Source organism: Coloeus monedula (genome assembly GCF_965178545.1).
Source record: "Coloeus monedula genome assembly, chromosome: 4".
NCBI classification, from domain to species: Eukaryota; Metazoa; Chordata; class Aves; order Passeriformes; family Corvidae; genus Coloeus; species Coloeus monedula.
In genome coordinates this window covers 31,865,665-31,881,294 of record NC_138784.1, presented here as the reverse complement: position 1 = coordinate 31,881,294, position 15,630 = coordinate 31,865,665, and positions in this window count along the sequence as shown.

The window sequence follows — 15,630 nt, the reverse complement described above, 5'->3', positions numbered from 1 at the left end:
CAAGGGGAGCGCAGAACTGGAACAACCTTACAGCTTCCCTCTTTTCCTGACTGGAGCTGGCCTCAGCCCACTGCTCTTTCTTAGGCTGCGCCTGGAGCTAGGGTTAGGGTTAGGGATATGCCTAGGGTTGGGGTTTAGGAAACCACAAAGCCCAGAGCTCCAGGGACACTGACAATGTGAGAGGCATGCCAAGGGGAGCGTGGCACTGGCCAAACCTTGCAGCCTTCATGTTTTCCTGACTTGAACTCCCCTCAGCCCAATGCAGTTTCTCTGACTGTGCCTAGGTGTAGGGTTAGGCTTAGGGGAAGGTTCGGGTGGAGGTATTTTCAGCCCCTGGGAGCTTGCAGAAGGATGGTTTCACCTCTCGCGTGCCAACACAAAGAAGCCCGGATGTCAACGCTGAAACCCCTCTGGAAGGCAGCCCTCAGTTCCCAGCATTCAGTGAAAACTGGTTAGAGCTCCTCACCCAAAGGGGCTGTATCTTCCTGTCACCATTATGCAGGCACGCAGGCCAAGGGAAAGAAGTAAAGGGAGGAGGGGACTCTCTGTATGTGTTCCACGCAGGTTTAGTCCCGTGAAAAGACAGGACGAAGAGGCCAATTGCTGGGAGGGTCCAGGGATCTTATACTGGGTATGGAGTAGGTGGGGAAAGGGATCTCAGCCAATGGTATAGACACAAGCAGGTGGGATTGACGGGAAGGGAACCACTGGGAACAACACATAGGAGGGACTCAGGGAAGGATCCAATGGGGCGTCGAGGAACAAGGAACTTTCTAGAGCTAATACATATTAAAGAAGGAAAATGAATCTACATCATTTCATACAAAAAACAAGGAGACAAAATATTAACTAATCAGGGGAAAACATGCAAAAGGCAAAACAAGGGAATCATAGGTTCACACCATGACTGCAAAGTCACATGCTTAACTTGGGTTGCTAACCACCACAGCTGCTTGCCTGAGTTCTCCTCAGGACAAAGAGTAGCTGCAGCCACCTGAGCCGCTACATTAGGGTTCAGAAAACCACAAAGCCCAGAGCTCCAGGGACACTGACAATGCGAGAGGCATGCCAAGGGGAGCGCCGAACTGGAACAACCTTGCAGCTTCCCTCTTTTCCTGACTGGAGCTGGCCTCAGCCACTGCTGTTTCTTAGGCTGCGCCTGGAGCTAGGGTTAGGGTTAGGGTTACGCCCAGGGTTAGGATTCAGAAAACCACAAAGCCCAGAGCTCCAGGGACACTGACAATGCGAGAGGCATGCCAAGGGGAGCGCAGAACTGGAACAACCTTACAGCTTCCCTCTTTTCCTGACTGGAGCTGGCCTCAGCCACTGCTGTTTCTTAGGCTGCGCCTGGAGCTAGGGTTAGGGTTAGGGTTACGCCCAGGGTTAGGATTCAGAAAACCACAAAGCCCAGAGCTCCAGGGACACTGACAATACGAAAGGCATGCCAAGGGGAGCGCGGCACTGCCCCAAATTGCAGCCTTCATGTTTTCCTGACTGGAACTCCCCTCAGCCCCATGCAATTTCTTAGGCTGCGCCTAGGAGTAGGGTTAGGGTAAGGGTAACGCCTAGGGTTAGGGTTCAGAAAACCACAAAGCCCAGAGCTCCAGGGACACTGACAATGCGGGAGGCATGCCAAGGGGAGCGCAGAACTGGAACAACCTTGCAGCTTCCCACTTTTCTTGACTGGAGCTGGCCTCAGCCCACTGCTCTTTCTTAGGCTGTGCCTGGAGCTAGGGTTAGGGTTAGGGTTACGCCTAGGGTTAGGATTCAGAAAACCACAAAGCCCAGAGCTCCAGGGACACTGACAATGCGAGAGGCATGCCAAGGGGAGCGCCGAACTGGAACAACCTTGCAGCTTCCCTCTTTTCCTGACTGGAGCTGGCCTCAGCCACTGCTGTTTCTTAGGCTGCGCCTGGAGCTAGGGTTAGGGTTAGGGTTACGCCCAGGGTTAGGATTCAGAAAACCACAAAGCCCAGAGCTCCAGGGACACTGACAATGTGAGAGGCATGCCAAGGGGAGCGCAGAACTGGAACAACCTTACAGCTTCCCTCTTTTCCTGACTGGAGCTGGCCTCAGCCCACTGCTCTTTCTTAGGCTGCGCCTGGAGCTAGGGTTAGGGTTAGGGATATGCCTAGGGTTGGGGTTTAGGAAACCACAAAGCCCAGAGCTCCAGGGACACTGACAAAGCGAGAGGCATGCCAAGGGGAGCGTGGCACTGGCCAAACCTTGCAGCCTTCATGTTTTCCTGACTTGAACTCCCCTCAGCCCAATGCAGTTTCTCTGACTGTGCCTAGGTGTAGGGTTAGGCTTAGGGGAAGGTTCGGGTGGAGGTATTTTCAGCCCCTGGGAGCTTGCAGAAGGATGGTTTCACCTCTCGCGTGCCAACACAAAGAAGCCCGGATGTCAACGCTGAAACCCCTCTGGAAGGCAGCCCTCAGTGCCCAGCATTCAGTGAAAACTGGTTAGAGCTCCTAACCCAAAGGGGCTGTATCTTCCTGTCACCATTATGCAGGCACGCAGGCCAAGGGAAAGAAGTAAAGGGAGGAGGGGACTCTCTGTATGTGTTCCACGCAGGTTTAGTCCCGTGAAAAGACAGGACGAAGAGGCCAATTGCTGGGAGGGTCCAGGGATCTTATACTGGGTATGGAGTAGGTGGGGAAAGGGATCTCAGCCAATGGTATAGACACAAGCAGGTGGGATTGACGGGAAGGGAACCACTGGGAACAACACATAGGAGGGACTCAGGGAAGGATCCAATGGGGCGTCGAGGAACAAGGAACTTTCTAGAGCTAATACATATTAAAGAAGGAAAATGAATCTACATCATTTCATACAAAAAACAAGGAGACAAAATATTAACTAATCAGGGGAAAACATGCAAAAGGCAAAACAAGGGAATCATAGGTTCACACCATGACTGCAAAGTCACATGCTTAACTTGGGTTGCTAACCACCACAGCTGCTTGCCTGAGTTCTCCTCAGGACAAAGAGTAGCTGCAGCCACCTGAGCCGCTACATTAGGGCTCAGAAAACCACAAAGCCCAGAGCTCCAGGGACACTGACAATGCGAGAGGCATGCCAAGGGGAGCGCCGAACTGGAACAACCTTGCAGCTTCCCTCTTTTCCTGACTGGAGCTGGCCTCAGCCACTGCTCTTTCTTAGGCTGCGCCTGGAGCTAGGGTTAGGGTTAGGGTTACGCCCAGGGTTAGGATTCAGAAAACCACAAAGCCCAGAGCTCCAGGGACACTGACAATGTGAGAGGCATGCCAAGGGGAGCGCAGAACTGGAACAACCTTACAGCTTCCCTCTTTTCCTGACTGGAGCTGGCCTCAGCCACTGCTGTTTCTTAGGCTGCGCCTGGAGCTAGGGTTAGGGTTAGGGTTACGCCCAGGGTTAGGATTCAGAAAACCACAAAGCCCAGAGCTCCAGGGACACTGACAATACGAAAGGCATGCCAAGGGGAGCGCGGCACTGCCCCAAATTGCAGCCTTCATGTTTTCCTGACTGGAACTCCCCTCAGCCCCATGCAATTTCTTAGGCTGCGCCTAGGAGTAGGGTTAGGGTAAGGGTAACGCCTAGGGTTAGGGTTCAGAAAACCACAAAGCCCAGAGCTCCAGGGACACTGACAATGCGGGAGGCATGCCAAGGGGAGCGCAGAACTGGAACAACCTTGCAGCTTCCCACTTTTCTTGACTGGAGCTGGCCTCAGCCCACTGCTCTTTCTTAGGCTGCGCCTGGAGCTAGGGTTAGGGTTAGGGTTACGCCTAGGGCTAGGATTCAGAAAACCACAAAGCCCAGAGCTCCAGGGACACTGACAATGTGAGAGGCATGCCAAGGGGAGCGCAGAACTGGAACAACCTTACAGCTTCCCTCTTTTCCTGACTGGAGCTGGCCTCAGCCACTGCTGTTTCTTAGGCTGCGCCTGGAGCTAGGGTTAGGGTTAGGGTTACGCCCAGGGTTAGGATTCAGAAAACCACAAAGCCCAGAGCTCCAGGGACACTGACAATACGAAAGGCATGCCAAGGGGAGCGCGGCACTGCCCCAAATTGCAGCCTTCATGTTTTCCTGACTGGAACTCCCCTCAGCCCCATGCAATTTCTTAGGCTGCGCCTAGGAGTAGGGTTAGGGTAAGGGTAACGCCTAGGGTTAGGGTTCAGAAAACCACAAAGCCCAGAGCTCCAGGGACACTGACAATGCGGGAGGCATGCCAAGGGGAGCGCAGAACTGGAACAACCTTGCAGCTTCCCACTTTTCTTGACTGGAGCTGGCCTCAGCCCACTGCTCTTTCTTAGGCTGTGCCTGGAGCTAGGGTTAGGGTTAGGGTTACGCCTAGGGTTAGGATTCAGAAAACCACAAAGCCCAGAGCTCCAGGGACACTGACAATGCGAGAGGCATGCCAAGGGGAGCGCAGAACTGGAACAACCTTACAGCTTCCCTCTTTTCCTGACTGGAGCTGGCCTCAGCCACTGCTGTTTCTTAGGCTGCGCCTGGAGCTAGGGTTAGGGTTAGGGTTACGCCCAGGGTTAGGATTCAGAAAACCACAAAGCCCAGAGCTCCAGGGACAGTGACAATGCGAAAGGCATGCCAAGGGGAGCGCGGCACTGCCCCAAATTGCAGCCTTCATGTTTTCCTGACTGGAACTCCCCTCAGCCCCATGCAATTTCTTAGGCTGCGCCTAGGAGTAGGGTTAGGGTAAGGGTAACGCCTAGGGTTAGGGTTCAGAAAACCACAAAGCCCAGAGCTCCAGGGACACTGACAATGCGGGAGGCATGCCAAGGGGAGCACAGAACTGGAACAACCTTGCAGCTTCCCACTTTTCTTGACTGGAGCTGGCCTCAGCCCACTGCTCTTTCTTAGGCTGCGCCTGGAGCTAGGGTTAGGGTTAGGGTTACGCCTAGGGTTAGGATTCAGAAAACCACAAAGCCCAGAGCTCCAGGGACACTGACAATGCGAGAGGCATGCCAAGGGGAGCGCAGAACTGGAACAACCTTACAGCTTCCCTCTTTTCCTGACTGGAGCTGGCCTCAGCCCACTGCTCTTTCTTAGGCTGCGCCTGGAGCTAGGGTTAGGGTTAGGGATATGCCTAGGGTTGGGGTTTAGGAAACCACAAAGCCCAGAGCTCCAGGGACACTGACAAAGCGAGAGGCATGCCAAGGGGAGCGTGGCACTGGCCAAACCTTGCAGCCTTCATGTTTTCCTGACTTGAACTCCCCTCAGCCCAATGCAGTTTCTCTGACTGTGCCTAGGTGTAGGGTTAGGCTTAGGGGAAGGTTCGGGTGGAGGTATTTTCAGCCCCTGGGAGCTTGCAGAAGTATGGTTTCACCTCTCGCGTGCCAACACAAAGAAGCCCGGATGTCAACGCTGAAACCCCTCTGGAAGGCAGCCCTCAGTGCCCAGCATTCAGTGAAAACTGGTTAGAGCTCCTCACCCAAAGGGGCTGTATCTTCCTGTCACCATTATGCAGGCACGCAGGCCAAGGGAAAGAAGTAAAGGGAGGAGGGGACTCTCTGTATGTGTTCCACGCAGGTTTAGTCCCGTGAAAAGACAGGACGAAGAGGCCAATTGCTGGGAGGGTCCAGGGATCTTATACTGGGTATGGAGTAGGTGGGGAAAGGGATCTCAGCCAATGGTATAGACACAAGCAGGTGGGATTGACGGGAAGGGAACCACTGGGAACAACACATAGGAGGGACTCAGGGAAGGATCCAATGGGGCGTCGAGGAACAAGGAACTTTCTAGAGCTAATACATATTAAAGAAGGAAAATGAATCTACATCATTTCATACAAAAAACAAGGAGACAAAATATTAACTAATCAGGGGAAAACATGCAAAAGGCAAAACAAGGGAATCATAGGTTCACACCATGACTGCAAAGTCACATGCTTAACTTGGGTTGCTAACCACCACAGCTGCTTGCCTGAGTTCTCCTCAGGACAAAGAGTAGCTGCAGCCACCTGAGCCGCTACATTAGGGTTCAGAAAACCACAAAGCCCAGAGCTCCAGGGACACTGACAATGCGAGAGGCATGCCAAGGGGAGCGCCGAACTGGAACAACCTTGCAGCTTCCCTCTTTTCCTGACTGGAGCTGGCCTCAGCCACTGCTCTTTCTTAGGCTGCGCCTGGAGCTAGGGTTAGGGTTAGGGTTACGCCCAGGGTTAGGGTTACGCCCAGGGTTAGGATTCAGAAAACCACAAAGCCCAGAGCTCCAGGGACACTGACAATGTGAGAGGCATGCCAAGGGGAGCGCAGAACTGGAACAACCTTACAGCTTCCCTCTTTTCCTGACTGGAGCTGGCCTCAGCCACTGCTGTTTCTTAGGCTGCGCCTGGAGCTAGGGTTAGGGTTAGGGTTACGCCCAGGGTTAGGATTCAGAAAACCACAAAGCCCAGAGCTCCAGGGACACTGACAATACGAAAGGCATGCCAAGGGGAGCGCGGCACTGCCCCAAATTGCAGCCTTCATGTTTTCCTGACTGGAACTCCCCTCAGCCCCATGCAATTTCTTAGGCTGCGCCTAGGAGTAGGGTTAGGGTAAGGGTAACGCCTAGGGTTAGGGTTCAGAAAACCACAAAGCCCAGAGCTCCAGGGACACTGACAATGCGGGAGGCATGCCAAGGGGAGCGCAGAACTGGAACAACCTTGCAGCTTCCCACTTTTCTTGACTGGAGCTGGCCTCAGCCCACTGCTCTTTCTTAGGCTGTGCCTGGAGCTAGGGTTAGGGTTAGGGTTACGCCTAGGGTTAGGATTCAGAAAACCACAAAGCCCAGAGCTCCAGGGACACTGACAATGCGAGAGGCATGCCAAGGGGAGCGCAGAACTGGAACAACCTTACAGCTTCCCTCTTTTCCTGACTGGAGCTGGCCTCAGCCACTGCTGTTTCTTAGGCTGTGCCTGGAGCTAGGGTTAGGGTTAGGGTTACGCCCAGGGTTAGGATTCAGAAAACCACAAAGCCCAGAGCTCCAGGGACACTGACAATACGAAAGGCATGCCAAGGGGAGCGCGGCACTGCCCCAAATTGCAGCCTTCATGTTTTCCTGACTGGAACTCCCCTCAGCCCCATGCAATTTCTTAGGCTGCGCCTAGGAGTAGGGTTAGGGTAAGAGTAACGCCTAGGGTTAGGGTTCAGAAAACCACAAAGCCCAGAGCTCCAGGGACACTGACAATGCGGGAGGCATGCCAAGGGGTGCGCGGCTCTGCCCCTGTTTTGCAGTGTTTTTGTTTTCCACGTTTTAACTCGCCTCTGCCCAATGCTGTTTTCTTGGCTGTGCCTAGTTTTAGGGTTAGGGTTTCTCGTAGGTTTAGCGTTCAGAAATCCACAAAGCCCAGAGCTCCAGGGACACTGACAGTGCTAAAGCCTTGACCAAGGGCAGCGCAGCACTTCACCAAACTTACAGCCTTCATGTTTTCCACATTGGAACTTGCCTCAGTCCAATGCTGTTTCTTAGGCTGTGCCTAGGTTTAGGACTAGGGGTAGCGTTACTCCTCGGGTAAGGGTTCAGAAAACCTCAGAGCAATGAGCTCCTGCGACACTGACAATGCGAAAAGCATGCCAAGGGTTGTGCGGCACTTCCCCAGCCTTGCAGCCTTCGTGTTTGCCTGATTGGAATTCGCCTCAGCGCAGTGGTTTTCATTTCACTGTTTCTAGGGTTAGGGTTGGGGTTTCCCCTGGGTTCAGTGTACTTAAAATGACAAATCCCAGAGCTCCTGGGACACTGACAATGCAAGAGGCATGCCAAGGTGCACGCAAAATTTCCTCATCTTTGTAGCCATGGTGTATGGCTGATTGGAACTCGCCTCTGCCCAATGCTCTTTATGAGTCTCTGTCTAGGCTTAGGGTTATGGTTAGGGTTACCCCTAGGTTTTGGGTTAAGAAATCCACAAAGCCCAGAGCTCCTGGGTCACTGACAATGACAAAAGATATCCAGGGGGAGCACGGCACTGCCCTATCTCCTCTGCCTTCGTGTTTTTAACATTGGAACTCATCTCAGCTCAGTGCTGTTTCCTAGTCTACGTGTATACATAGGATTAGGTTTTGGGTTAGGGTTTCGCTTTGGTTTAGGGTTCAGAGATCCACAGTGCCCAGAGCTCCAGAGACACTGACAATGATAAAGGCATGCCAAGGGGAGCATGGCAGTGCCCCAGCCTTGCAGCCTTTATGTTTTCCTGGCTGGAATTCGCCTCAGCCCAATGCTGTTTCTTAGGCTGCGCCTAGGTTTTGTTTTTAGGGTTAAGGTTACGCCTAGTGTTATGGTTCAGAATGCCACAATGAACAGAGGTCCACGGACACTGACAATGTTAAAGGTATGCCAAGGAATAAGCAGTCCAGTGCAGCGGGCAGGCTGGATTTCTTTCTAGCCCCTGGCTGCTCTTCAGGTCACCATGAATACAAAATTCAGACAAACAGGCTCACTTCTATGAAATCCTTGTCATATTGCTGATATCTTCCTTGTCCTATGCACTTGGCAATAAATTGGAAATTATTATCTCGAAGTGTGGCAATGGACTGCTATAACCAATGCTGAATCTTTTCAGCTTAGTTTCTGAGGGGCAGGAAAATTATTTCCTTGGGATGGTCTGTTTCTAAATATGTTCCTGAGGCTGACAGCCTGTGGTTTCCAGGCAGCTGTTGCTCCTGCTGCTTTTCCTGTGGTGGTGTTTTTTAACACATCTATTTAAAATGTTTATGTGCACTTCTTTTGTGCAGGGTACTAACATTTCTCTGAAGAACATAAGTATGAGACAAGAAACCGTCATCTCTAGCAGCTTATATCTCTGCTAAACTTCTCTGGATTTGCATGGCAGCAAGAAAAGACACATCTCTAACCCAAGGCCCTCTCTCTTTTGAACTCAAAGCCTGTCATAAACAATAAAAGCATTAAGACTTTTTGTAATGAAAAGGTGAGTGAATGCTTCATAACTGAGCGTATAAGGCAGTATGTGTGTATATATTACCTCATACACTCAGAGGTTGTCAACGTTCCCTGTGAAGGTTCAGATTTACAAACTTTATCAACTAAATGAATTCAACAAAAGTTTAGCAGGAAAGCAATGAGTTACTAGTTGGTCAGTAATATTTTAAGAGCTAAATAGACTCCAAGAAAAGTCAGAGATCACAACAGTAGGGCAAGCAGAACTAAAAAATCATTAGGTCACAAACACAAAATTGCTGAGAGTCAGTAGTCTGAGGTAGGTAGCAGGATGCAGAACACCAACCACTGTACATGAAACACACTAATCGCAGCAGAGAAGCTGTCCAATAAAATAGACCAGTGACTCAGGGTCCAGGAGATTTAGTCTGACACCATTCCAGGGATATCAGCATATGACTTCAAACACTGCATTAAGAGATAGAAAGCTTAATAGCTGCTTTCTGGTTTAGTACGATGCCTGGTGATAATATTCCTGAATTTAGAACTCATAAAATATCTGTTGCCTCCAGCAGCAGTATCTCAGTACTTTACTGAGATCAAATCCTTTACTGAAGTGTGTCAAATAGGTCAGAGGCAGATGACAGTACATGAGAAGGGGTACTGCCTCCATAAAACCATTTAGAAGAAACAGAATATATAAGGCCAGAAAAGATATGTGGGAGCACAGATATTCATGACTCTAAAAGACATTTTCAAGCCTCCTAAATCTCTGGTCATATATTCTATCCAATACTTTCAAAAATTAAAGTGAAAACCAGACTAGCAAACATACGTAGATAAGGAAAGCTGAATAAAGCTACCAAGCACATAGGAGAAAATGGAATGCCACTGATTTGGATCTACTACCTTCGTTCAGTGAAATGGTCAGGCAATAAAGAGAGGCTCACTGGCCAGCTCCTTGAAACTGGCTCCTTTGACCAGGGCATTTTCCTAGTAGAATAAGCAATCTCATTTCACTTACGGATCTTTTTTACTTTCAGGTGACGGTGCTATGCATCAGCAAAGCAGCAATTCAAGTAACACTACTCCTTTATCTTGGACACCAAACCTTTATCTAAAAAAAGTTTGAGACTATTAACCTTTGGAGCCTGAGCTCCAGCTAGAAATTAATTTTGCTTTACTGCCCATCTTTGTATGAAAACTGCTTAGGAGTTGAATATTTACCGCAGTAATGGCCTTTGAAGTTCAATCGTTAAAGGCATTAAGTTATGTAAAATGGTTACCCTTAAAATATGAGAACAATGGACCTTACTTATTCATTATGTATATTCTGTCTAATAACTATGGGATAAACCTCACCCAGCAGTGTTTGACTGAGATCAAATATAATATAAGACTGATAATAAATACTGAATTGCTATAGAAGAATCTGAGCTGAAGGTCTTCTTGTATTGTTGGAACCCAAAGTGCAGAGAATGTTTCTCTGTCTGTCCTGAGGGACCCACCACCCCAGGGAAACACTGTTTTTAACCTTGGTCCATGGAGAGAGCTGCCAAGGCTTTGGGATGAATTAGAATCTACAATGGTGTGAGTTAGGTAGTAGTATAGTTTGTCACAGGGTGAAAAATTTAGAATTTTAGGTTTATTAATATGGTAAGTAAATGAAGACAAGATGGAGGACTCCTGTCATTTTTCAGGTCTCTTCCTTCTTCTTCACCTACTCCATTTTCTGCAGTGTTGGTAGCACAGAATGATTGGTTAGGAAATGCCGCAGAACAGGGCTACGTGAATACATAGTTCATTAGGCATTGGTAGAAAAGTCAAAATAATGTACGTTCTTAGTGACAATTGGGTGATTTATCTTTAAAAGGGCCTTGAGTTTCCTGCATTTTGTCTTTTGGTACTTGCTCTGCTTCATGCTATGTCTGTGGCATGTAAATTGCTGATAAGATATAATAAACAATCTGAAGACCGAGAAGATCCAAAAGTGCTGTTCGTCTCTTACTCCTGGCAAAGACTTTCTCCCCCATCCGGGGAGGACATGTGGGGGTCGAGAGCCTGCACATTGCATGAATAAGATGAAATCAAGACTACACTTTACACTACACTTGTAGAATGTGGAAGTAGAAAGTTGAGAGATCTGTGAAGACTAATCTATTATAATTCAGCAATACTTTATATTTTTAAAGAAGACTCTACAAAACAAGGTCACAAAGGACATTCCTCATTGTTCATTAAAGCCGCTATTTCCTTGTATATGGTACTGCAGGGTGGAGTACAACTATTTTCTGCAAATCAGCTGAGAAAGCTATCAGAATACAATAAAATTCAAATGTGTATTCTAATCAGATCCTTCCCTAAGAGATAAATACTTTTATTTTGACTGCATTATGTCAGAAAATTTAATTCCAAGGAAAAAAGTTTGCTACTCAGTATTCACTATGGATTTTTTCTCCGAGTAGTCTGCTATTCTGCCATTTTTATGCTGTATTCCATATTGAAATGCTGGGGCATGCTACCAGTTTTTTGTTATACCATAAACTATGTGTGAAGTGATGCCAGCTCACTACTAGGTTTAGATTTCCTTTTTAGATTTAGGGCTATGTTATAGACAACAGAAGCAGTAGGTGGGACTAGGTTTAGGTCAGAGGAAAGCGGGAAGTTTCTTGGGGTAGTAACCTTCCTTCTTTTGCTCCTCCAGCCAGAAGACTGACTGCTCTGGAAACCCTCACTGGCATCTCCAGCCTGCTGTTCCTGAGGGACAGGCAGAAGCACTGTCCACTTACACCAGATCACTGGTTTCCTTTTCCTCCCTGGACACATCCCAAACCCAGACTACTGGAAATATATAGACATTTTCTAGCTATTTTCAGATCTCTTACTTTGCTGTAACTTCCCTAGAAGAGCTGCCTTGACTTCTGCTGGTTTTCCCAGTTCTTGCTCTACTAACTGCCTTCTGAGCCTGAGCTGATCACCCCAGATACAAGAAGAAGAAGAAGAGAGCAAAATTCATTCTAAGCTGCTGAGAAAATTTGGGATAGCCTTGGCTAGACTGACCCCAGGTGATATGGTTTGTAAATGCAATCTGGACATTTTCTTCCCCAACAGTCACATGAATTCTGTAAACAAGAGTGCACAGAAAATTCTGAATATGATTGTTTAAATTTAAACCTATTATACATATATAAACTGAATTAATTTAACTATCATGCACTTAATTACAGCAGTACTTCAGCATATATTTCCCACTTTGACATGTCATGCGTGCTGGCAGCACAGAAGTTAGTGGGTTATGACCATACTCATTAAGGTGTGTGGGCCAGGGCAGGTGACTTCAAGGAGGCATGGAGGGAGATATGAGTTACTTGAAAGAATGCATCGAAAATAATTATATAGACTCATGAAACTTCCAAGAAACCAATTTAATTGTCTTCTATATTATTTCTATGACAAGTTTAGTGATAGAAATGTTTGAGACATTATTCAGTCCCTTTGTCTAAATTCTTAGCTACAGTTTAATAGTTAGTAACTTGTTCTGTTTTCTTCTACGTCTTCTTGCATCTTAAGCAATGAAGTTGCAACCACTTCCCTTAGAGAAATATTCCATAACTTGCAATTTCTCATTTGTCAGGAAATTTTCTCACACCAGTTTGTATGCTTCCTGTACTAATTTTTTCCAGTTCTGCTAGCAGTATCCTCATCTACTGCTTTTAGCAAGAGCAGCAATGAATGTTGTTATTACTCTTGTACTATTCCAGTAGCTATGGGATGCCCCCATGCACTGGTGTAATCTTACAGAGATTCCTGCCCCAAAGTAGCAAAACTCATGAATTAATGTTCTGGCAATCTCATGAGAATTCATCACACAGGAAAGATTTCCTCTGTTTTTCAGTGTTACAGAGATGCAGCCAATATTTGTGTTTTGAAATGCAGAAGAAGTGTATCTTTTGGGTTTAAGCCATTGGTGGATTTGGCTTCAATAACCCAGAAAGCTGTTGGGTGAGCTTTCCTGGATATGTCCTGTTTATCTGTAAGGAAAAGGCAGCCAGCATTGTTTTATTCTTCCTTATGAAGTTCAGGTACTTTTTCTTCAGCTTAAAAAGGAGTTTTCAGTTTTGAGTCTAGAATGAAGACCAGCTTTCCCATCTGACTAGAACTGGTGAGTCTAGCACTTTGTGTGAAGCGTGGAAACTTAACTGAGAAAATCAGTTTACCAAGACACAACATGACTGTAAATTGTAAAGCCAACAGTTGCAGCTGAACTTCGGTGAATACAGTAACATCCATGAAAGGCAAGGTATTTCAAATGGTCAAAACTGAGCAATATAATTCCATCAGGAATTCAGAGCTAAAACACAATACTGTGTATTAGCTCTGAATTTTTAAAAATGAAAATTCTGATTTTTCTTTAAAGATAATGTTATAGAAAACTTGTCACATGGAACTGGAACATTCTCATTTGCTAAAGCCAAAGCCTTTTGTTGTGCTTATTTTTTTTCCTTACTGTAATGTTATGATTTCTAATGCTATGTACTGCTTTATAGTACTATTTTAATTACAAAATGAAAATCTAAATTAGGGTTTTTAGTCTGTTTTGTATAAGTATGGACATGTCTCAATCCAAGATTTTTCTTTCAGTGTAACAGCATTTCCCTCCTATTCCAGGAGAATACTCTACTGGAAAATTTTCAACTATCATTTTTTAATGCATAAGCCATTCTCCTTTATGCAATTAACATTTCAAGATTAACAAGAGTAGAGCATTTTGTTGTTTTCCTGAAGCAGAAATTTTGCTTAAATTGCCCATTGCTGAGGTGTATGATTCAGTGTCTAGAACTACAGGTAATTTTTTTACATAATTGCACAGTTTGCCAATAACTTGGGTGTGAGCAATTAAAGAAATCCATTGACTCCCTGTAAGTGCTGGAGTCATTAACCCTTAGGGGTGTATAGTCTTCAAATATATGGGATGAAAAAATCATGATTCCTTGAGTAATATTTTTTAGATAGCTTGCTTTTAACCATACTTTTCATTGTGTAATTTAATCTTAAAAATTTGTGCAATGTGATATTTTTCAGAACTCAGAAAATAAATTCTTAAAAAAATATTGAAAGGAGCTGCTTTATCTGCTGTTCTTAATTGTTTAAAGAAAAACAGTTGAACAGTGTGGGACAGAATCCAGAAGCTGATCACAGGAATTTAGTGGCCAGTTGTTCTATATGGAGATCCTCAGCATGGCTTGCCTAAGAATCTTTACTATATTTTTGCATTAAACATTTACAAGGTTAGGTTTGGGGAACTTGGATATTGATTTTATACTGACAGTATAACATCTCTTCTTTTTTTTTTAGTCCACGTATATATGGTGTTTTGAAAGAGGGCTGTGGAATTACACCAAAGAGTAACTACTTATCTAACCTGCATCTAGAGGACTGGCAGAAGGAAATGTTGAAGTGGAACCATTAAGGCTCAGCAAAGGAAAATAGTTGTCACAATGATGTGATACTATCCTAACGTTAAACACTGCCAGTCATGGGAAAAAATCTCGTCAGTTCAGTCTGACTTTGATCACTGCATTTCTATGGGGGGCCTGCCTCAGCCCTTCATGCAGAGTACAAGCCTGACTAGACTCCTTCAAAGAGATCCTTATGTAGGATGTGGCTTCCAGTACCGGGTTTAAGTCACCTTCTGAATTACCTTACCCTAAGAGCATTCATTTGAAAAAGTGTGATTACAAGAAAAGTCGCTTCAGGAATACTGGCTTGCATCTAGTTTCCTAGGGGCAGATTTTTAAGATGAAACTGTAAAAGAGTAAAAGGTTATTGGGCAGCAAAAGATTTGAAATCTACACCATCAAAAATAAACCAGTTTCAAAATACCTTACCAATTCTTTTACTCAAAGACATAGTAGATACGAGTCCTTCTCTAGATCTTTTTCTCTGGGCAGCACATGCTTTGTAAACTTTCAGCTGGACTAGATTAATGTGAATGGAAATGAAGGATAAATCCTTGTCTCTGATTCAGCAGGATCATCACATATATTTAATTCTAAACACCTGATTCCCTCTAATTCAAACCTTAAAACATGAAGGATCAATAGTTCATTCATGATTGACTGTTGCTAGTAATACTGCAAAACAGACATCTTTCATGTCATTTAAGTAACACATATCTCTGAGATAAACCAGAGACTTTAAGTGAAGATTTTGGATTTTTTTATGTCCTTCTACCTCATGAAACTAAAATGTGAGCATATGGTGGAGGGTGACACAGCATCCACATGAAGTGGCACTGCAATATCAAATAGACACCAGCATGTCTGCAGCCAAAAATTACAATGGAAAGAGAGAATGTTCAAATTTCAAAATAATGTGGAAAACACGAATCAATAACTGTAACATAAGAAAAAGGAGGGTGGATACACTGAAATCCAGGGAAAAGCAGAGCCACAAGCAAGAAGGTAAGAGGAAATAATTAAATTGTGTACGTGTGTTTTTTCCAGAATATGTTTGAAAGTAAACTGTGGGTACTGGAGAAAATGTTGAGCCAAGTATTAATTGAACAAGTCAGAAAGAAATTTGGAACATTCATGGGAAATGAAATTTATCAATGACATAAAAAGAAAACTGTAAACACATTCAAGAAATCAATAAAATGGATCAGAAATCTCACAAAGAAATATGGGAGAGATAACACTTCAGGCTAGGAGAAGGTGATGTGTAAAGATGACCTGAGAAGAGGACACTAATAGAAAACAC